The sequence below is a fragment of the Lactuca virosa genome, chromosome 8 (genome assembly GCF_052849685.1).
Source record: "Lactuca virosa cultivar CGN04683 chromosome 8, Lactuca_virosa_CGN04683_v6, whole genome shotgun sequence".
Taxonomy (NCBI): Eukaryota; Viridiplantae; Streptophyta; class Magnoliopsida; order Asterales; family Asteraceae; genus Lactuca; species Lactuca virosa.
This window is the reverse complement of record NC_136433.1, coordinates 362,958,831-362,966,821: the sequence shown is the minus strand read 5'-3', so window position 1 is coordinate 362,966,821 and position 7,991 is coordinate 362,958,831. Positions and strand designations below refer to the sequence as shown.

Here is a 7,991-nt window from a genome sequence, read left to right as displayed (position 1 = left end):
TATCATGAATTCGGACGATGAGGCAATAGCTTTTTACTCAAAAAACAGAGTCAGAAGCATAAGGCGAAAAGTTGAAGCAAAGTGAGGGAAAAGGAAGTTTCGTGAATAAGGCTGCTGGAGAGGAGAGGAAGAAGCATAAGAAGAATGATGGGAAGGTTGCTGAGGAGAAGAAAGAGAAGAAACTGAAAGGAGATTCGGGTATGGATTGCCATTATTGCAACGAAGCAAATCATCTAGAAAATGATTGCATGCTTCGTAAGAAGGATGAAAGAAAGAACAAAGTAAAAGATGAAGCGTATTATGCTGAGAAACTAGAGGAAGTGAGGGCTAAGGCGAAAAGTTTGTCTTTGGTGGCTAGAGGTGAACAGGAGGATGATGGCACTTATAAAATCTGGTCTTCAGGCTCATCTAATGCGTAATCCTACGCATGGTGCCATGTATGCGAAGCTGGAGGAAGATTTGGACGAAGAGGTGACGGGCCGATGCTTTGTGCCAAAGTCTGCTGATAAGTCTCCAATGACAACTAAGGTACGTAATATTCTTCAATCTTTCAATATTCCTTTGAGTGCATATGATTCTGAAGTTGTTTCTTTTGATGATACTGTTGCTTATTTTGATACTTTGGTTGTTTCTGCTAGCAATGAAGCTAAGAAATTAAGCAATCAATTGTTAGAGACTCAGAAGAAGTTAGATTCGAAAATTGTCAAGATAGAATGTTTAGAATTGCATATTACAAACATTATGTGTGATAGGGCTTCGTTGTCTAGTGATGCAAAACTCTTATTAGCTCAACGAAATATATACTGTAATTCTGCTAAACGTCTATATGGCAAATTGACTGCATTGCATCATTCGTGTGAAATTAGCAAGGAGCAACATAGGAAATTATTACCTTTTTTTAGCATATGAGAGAGAGAAAGTTGATAATATTTCGTATGATTGTGAGAAAAATATTGTTGAGTTTGACAAAATTCCCGATGATAGATATGCTTATGGAATTGTCAAAATTGATGAATGTCTGGATTCGAATGAATTAGTTAACATTGTGAATGATACTTTGACTAAATCAGAACAAATCAAAATTTTGAAAAAGACTGAGAATTCAACATCTGATCCTCAATCTAATTTTGCCGATATTGAAGATAACTCTGACAATATTAGTGAAATTAGTGATATTGAGGATGTTGATTGTTCTCAGTTGTCTGTCTTAATGTTGCATCAAAATCTAACGGAAAAGAAAAGATTAAGGATTTGATGGTTAAGATTGACACTGACAAACCTTCAACTTCGAAAGTTTATGATTTTGATTTTGTGGATATCCGAGATAGTCAAACGGATAGCAGTGATGATGAAAATGATGAAGACAATTCGCACAAAAAGGTCTCATCAAACAAAGATTCGAAAGAAACTGAAATTCCACGAATAGTCGTTGATCAAGTGTTTGTTACTACTGGGAATGTTGAGAATGTTAAACCGGAGTTGAAGAAATTTGTTGAAGAAATTAGTTGAAGAAGACAACAAGAAAACAACAGACGAAGGATTCTTTGCCAATCAAAGCACTGTCGAAAATAATCTAACAACAAATTCGTATGTTTTTCAAAGACAAAAACCACAACGCAAATGGGTTGAAAAATCTAAAGTTGTGAAAGAAGTTACAAAAGAGGTTGTTGTGGAGAATGAAATTGTTGTCAAATTAAATTCAAAAGAATTTAAAGAACAAATTGACAAGTTTTCAAAAGAAAATGAAATTTCAAAAAGACAAGCACGAAAGAAGATTTCCTGGCAAACCGTGGAGTCTCGAAAGAAACAAAACGGTTTGACATTGAAAATGTCTGAAAACACAAAGACTAAATCTATAAAGACCAAGTCTTCGTCTTTATCATCAGACACAAAGAAAAATCCCGCTCAAACAACTAAATCAAAGTCTGAATTTAAGACTGAAACAACGTTTTCGAAAACTCAAAACACATCATTTTCTCACCCACAACAAAGGTTTTCAACATTTCAAAATCAAAATCATGAAAATAAATATTTGTATCATCCGCAACAAAGATTTTCTCAAAATCAAAACTTAAAACCAAAATCATTTTCAAATCAACCAAGACATTTTCAAAGTAGATTTTCTCAATATCCAAAAGTGGAACCTATAGTTCAAAGTCGAAAAGTGGAACAATTTTGTCCAAAATCAAATGTTGATTTCATACCACACAAACCTAATTTTTCAAATCCTTCAGGGGAAAAAAACCTTAAAAGTTTCGTACACAAAAGGGTTATTTCGTGACAAAAACATCGATCATTGGCTTGAAGGAAAAGGACGAATGTATCAATCAAGGAAATACTCTCAACAACAAATTCAAGAAGCTTATGAGAAGTATGTGAATACTTCGTCAAATGAAAGCTCATCTTCAAAAGATTTGAATGTTTCGGTAAAGGCTTGGCAACCGGCTTCGAAAGAAAAGCATGTTCATACACATTCTAAAAAGACGAAGTCATGTGTCAGTGACAATCCCAAACTAACAAAAACTTATGTTTCCGTTCCTTTACCTAGTGATGTGGACTTAATTGATAATCTCAAAACTAAAGTTTGTGATTGGGTTAAAAGTTCTGCATTTCATTCTGTTTCCAAAGCTAGTTTCCAAGGACCCAAAGAGCCTTGGGTACCTAAATTCTTTCATTGATCGCAGGTGTTATGTGACGAGCAATATGATGATAAATGGTATATTGATAGTGGTTGCTCACGTTACATGACTAGACGAAAGGAAAATGTAACACCCTTTTTTTTTTTTCCTGCGGTAAATAAATATTTACTACAGTAATAAAATATCTGATTTGGTTCCCATTTGAATATTAATAAAACTTCATTTATAATATAATGACATTTAAAGAGTTTTAAATAAACACAAATAAATCCAGGTTTAAACTTTATTACATAAAACATGATTTATTGAAATAAACAGCGGAAGACTTTTATCCATAATTTTCAAGAGTAATGCGGTTGCCACGATAGTCAAGCTGGATTCTTCCCCTTGTTTACCCCAGAGGGTCCTGTAAAAATGTTAATAGTATCTGATAAGCCAACGCTTAGTGAGTTCACAATCTATACATTTTACCACATGCATATAATCATTATAAAAATATTTACTGTTTTACTACAGTAATTCTGAAATATTTACTGTTTTACTACAGTAATCCTTAAACATCTACTGTTTAACTACAGTAGTTAATCATGTATGTCATATAATAATCATAGTAATAACATTTACTAGTATATAATATATAGCATAACATTTTTACCGTCAACAATAAAAATTACACATATAACATGTTTACACATAATTACCGTCAATAGTAAATAATGGTAAATAATGGTAAATATTATTTATCATAATATCTTCACATGAACTTGTTTTATAATAACTACATACATGAGTATCACATATAGAATAGTAAAACTCACCTTAGTCGCAGAACAGCAACACGAACGTTTGTTTTCTCGAGTTTATTCACTTAACAGCCTCTCGGGATTTATCTTCTCGATTATCAAGACTATAATTTACACTTGTTGTTCTTTCCCAAATGAAGGAAAATTACCTCTCTATTTATAGGTAAAAATGTTGATTATTTTATTCATGACCTAATTTCTCCATTATTATTATTTTATGATTTCTTTTACTTTTGGCCTAATTCTGGCACTCAATACCGCACCTAGAACTATTGGACCCGACTCCATCTTGAAGTAAATCGAGTCAGCTTTCCAATGGCACCAGCCACTCGCCGCCACTCGCCTCCACGCGCCGCCACTCGCCACTTTTCCGGCCGGTGGTCGGCTGCCGGATTTCATTTCGAGATTTTTGTTCAAACGTCAAAAATTCATAACTTCTTCATACGAGCTCCGTTTTCGACGTATTTTTTTTTCATGCGTAGGTATTTCCGAGTACTACAACTTTCATTTAGATCACTTTAGCGAAAAATAAATATATTTAAATGTAATTATAACTTTTTAAACCATATAACCATTAAATCTTTTATACAGATTTTTGATTATTTGTAACACCAAATTTACTACTATATATTTATATATAACTTATGATAATTTTATAAACATTTTTGACATAAATACTTATCTTTATTTATTTATTTATAAATGAAAACGGGGCGTTACAATTCTCCCCTACTTGGAATGATTTCGTCCTCGAAATCCTTATAAAAAGAACTCGGGATAATTCTTTTTCATTTCATCTTCTGGTTCCCAAGTCCATTCTGTTCCACGTCGGTGCTGCCATTGTACTTTAACAATTACTATTTCCTTGTTGCGTAATGTCTTTATTTTTCGATCTATAATGGCAACAGGCTTTTCAATGTAGTTAAGTCTGTTATCTACCTCAATATCGTCAAGTGGCACAATATAGGTTTCTTCTGCCATACACTTTCTTAATTGCGACACATGAAATGTGTTGTGTATCTGATTTAATTGTTCTGGTAGCTCTAAGCGATATGCTATCTTCCCAACTCGTGCAATAACTTTATATGGACCAATGAATCTAGGTCCCAATTTTCCTCTTTTCCTGAATCGGATGATTCCCTTCCATGGTGACACTTTTAGTAATACAAAATCTCCAACTTGAAATTCTAAGTCGGATCGTCTCTTATCTGCATAACTCTTTTGGCGGCTTTGAGCTGTCTTCAGTCTTTCCCTGACCATCTGAATATTCTCTGTTGTCTTTTGAACTATCTCAGTACTACCGAGTACTCTTTGTCCCACTTCACCCCAACAAATAGGTGTCCTACACTTTCTTCCATATAACATTTCATAAGGAGGCATGCCAATGCTTGCATGATAACTGTTGTTATATGAGAATTCTGCTAATGGAAGATAAGTATCCCAAATACCTCCAAAGTCAATCACACAAGCTCTCAGCATGTCTTCGAGTGTCTGAATGGTTCGTTCACTTTGCCCATCTGTTTGAGGATGGTAAGCTGTACTAAACTTTAATCTAGTACCCAAATCTTCATGAAACTTCTTCCAAAAACGTGACGTAAATCTGGTGTCTCTATCTGAAATTACCGATACTGGTACTCCGTGTCTTGACACCACTTCCTTGACATAAATGTCAGCTAATTGTTCCGAAGAGGAACTTTCTTTGATTGCAACAAAGTGAGCGCTCTTTGTTAACCTATCAACAATAACCCAGATAGTATCAACACATCTCGGGGTTTTGGGCAATTTAGTGATAAAATCCATGGTGATGTGCTCCCATTTCCAAACTGGTATCTCCAAAGGCTGAAGCTTACCATGCGGTTTCTGATGCTCGGCCTTTACTTTTAAACATGTCAAGCATTTTTCTACATAATTTGCTACATGTCTTTTCATTGATGTCCACCAGTATCCTTCCTTAAGATCTTTGTACATCTTGTTAGCACCTGGGTGAATAGAAAACTTTGACTTGTGCGCTTCTTCTAAAAGAACTTGTCTATTTCCACCGATGTATGGAATCCATACACGGTTGTATCGAGTCAACAATCCTTGACTGTTTTCGATAAGATTTGCAATTTGTCCTTTAATTCGTTCTTTCCCTTGATTTTCTTCCTTTATTGCTTCAACTTGAGCTTGCCTGATCATATCTATCAGTGATGTAACCACAGTTACTTCCACACATGATGCTTGAATAGTTGCACAAATTGCCTTTCTGCTAAGCGCGTCCGCAACGATATTTGCTTTACCCGGGTGGTAAAGTATTTCACAATCATAATCTTTCAAAACATCTAACCACCTCCTTTGTCTCATATTCAAGTTCTGTTGATCCATAAGGTACTTTAAACTCTTATGATCAGTGAAAATGGTACACTTCACTCCATAAAGGTAGTGTCTCCATATCTTTAGAGAAAAAACTACAGATGCAAGCTCTAAATCATGTGTTGGGTAATTGGCTTCATGTGGTTTCAGTTGCCTTGATGCATATGCAATCACCTTTCCTCTTTGCATTAATACAGCTCCTAATCCGCGATAAGATGCATCACAATAGACAGTCATATCATCGACTCCTTCTGGTAGAGTTAGGATTGGTGCTTCACATAACTTTTGCCTTAAGATCTCAAAAGCTACTTGTTGTTCATTACCCCATTCAAACAATTCATTCTTTTTCGTCAATTTGGTTAATGGTACTGCGATTTTGGAAAAATCTTGGATAAATCTATGATAGTATCCAGCCAAACCAAGAAAACTTCTAATTTCTGTAGGGGTCTTTGGAACTTCCCACTTCATTACTGCATCAACCTTGGCCGTGTCAACTTTAATACCATTCCGATTGATAATATGTCCTAAGAATTGGACTTCTCGTAACCAAAATTCACATTTTGAAAATTTGGCATACAACTTCTCGCGCCTCAGTACTGTCAATACTTCTCGTAGATGATATTCATGCTCTTCTTTGTTCTTTGAGTACACAAGAATGTCGTCAATAAACACAATCACTGATTTGTCAAGCATGGGTCGACAAACTCGGTTCATTAAATCCATGAACACTGCTGGTGCATTTGTAAGTCCAAATGGCATTACAATGAATTCGTAATGTCCATATCTTGTTCGGAATGCTGTCTTGTGTATATCTTCCTTCTTAACTCTCATCTGATGGTATCCAGATTGAAGGTCGATCTTGGAAAACCAAGATGCTCCCTGCAACTGATCGAAAAGGTCGTCGATTCTTGGTAGAGGATACTTATTCTTTATAGTGACTTTGTTAAGTTCTCTGTAGTCAATGCACATCCTGAATGATCCGTCTTTCTTCTTGACAAACAGTATTGGTGCGCCCCATGGAGAACTACTTGGACGTATGAACTCCTTCTTTATCAATTCCTGCAGTTGAGCAGACAGTTCTTGCATCTCAGGGGGTGCAAGTCTATATGGTGTCTTGGCTATTGGTGCTGCTCCGGGAGTAAGGTCGATCCCAAACTCTACTTGTCTTTTTGGACGAATACCGGGTAAATCTTCAGGAAACACGTCGGTATATTCTTGAACTACTGGCACATTGGAAATTACTGTCTTCTTTTCTGGTTTACCATCTAGTGTATAAACCAAATATCCAGTACATCCATGTTGTATGTACTTCCGTACTCTTGCTGCTGAACAGATGGATGTCATGTTCCTTCTTCCTTCCCCTTGAATGATTAGTTCTCCCCTACTTGGGGTTTGAACTCGGACTCGATGTCTTCTACAGTCGATCAAGGCATGATGCTTTTCTAACCAGTCCATCCCTATAACGATGTTGATTTCTTTCATCAGAATTGGAATGAGGTCGATCTTGAACTTCACATCGGATATTACTAATACACAACCTTTATATACATGATGTGCTGTTATCGTCTTATCATCGGCTATCTCTACTTCTAATTCTCTATCTAACTTTTCTAGTTTAACAATTATATTCTTGCTATATGCTAAAGACACAAAAGAGCGACTTGCTCCAGTATCAAACAGAACTAGTGCTGGTTTTGAATTAATGAGGAAGGTACCTGCAACTACGTTTGGTTCATCTTGTGCTTGCTCAATGGTGAGCTGGAAAGCTCTACCTTGAACTCTTGGGGCTTCATTTCTTGTTCCTGTTCTCCCATCAGTGATCCTCAGAGTAGATGGAGCTGGAGTTTGAACCGTACCTTGAGCCAACAAAGGACAATTTGGCTTAATATGCCCATACTGATTGCAATTGTAGCATATTTTCAACTTTTCTGGACAATCCCTACTCATGTGCCCACTTTTTCCACACTTGAAACATACTCCCATTCCCATACGACATTCTCCTGGATGATTCTTCCCACATTTATCACACTTGGGATGGTTCTTCTTGCCTTCAGTTTGGTTATTGGTTTGTTTGAACTTCTTGTTTGGTTCTTGAACGTGTACCTGCTTTCTCTTCTTGTCTTGAGTCTCCATATCCAGCTCCTTGAGTCTTGCTATTTCTGTCATGTCTTTGAATGTCTTGCAGTTAGAGGTTACA

The 7,991-nt window shown here is 36.0% G+C and overlaps 1 long non-coding RNA gene across 1 annotated transcript; it reads right to left on the bottom strand.

Moving 5' to 3' along the window:
* Nucleotides 1-2,887: 2,887 nt before the first annotated feature.
* Nucleotides 2,888-3,608, bottom strand: LOC145128977 (uncharacterized). Its single transcript, XR_013717225.1, has 2 exons — nucleotides 3,458-3,608; nucleotides 2,888-3,045 (listed from the first exon to the last, which is right to left on the bottom strand). It is a non-coding gene; the product is annotated as an uncharacterized LOC145128977 (long non-coding RNA).
* Between the last annotated feature and the right edge of the window lie 4,383 nt (nucleotides 3,609-7,991).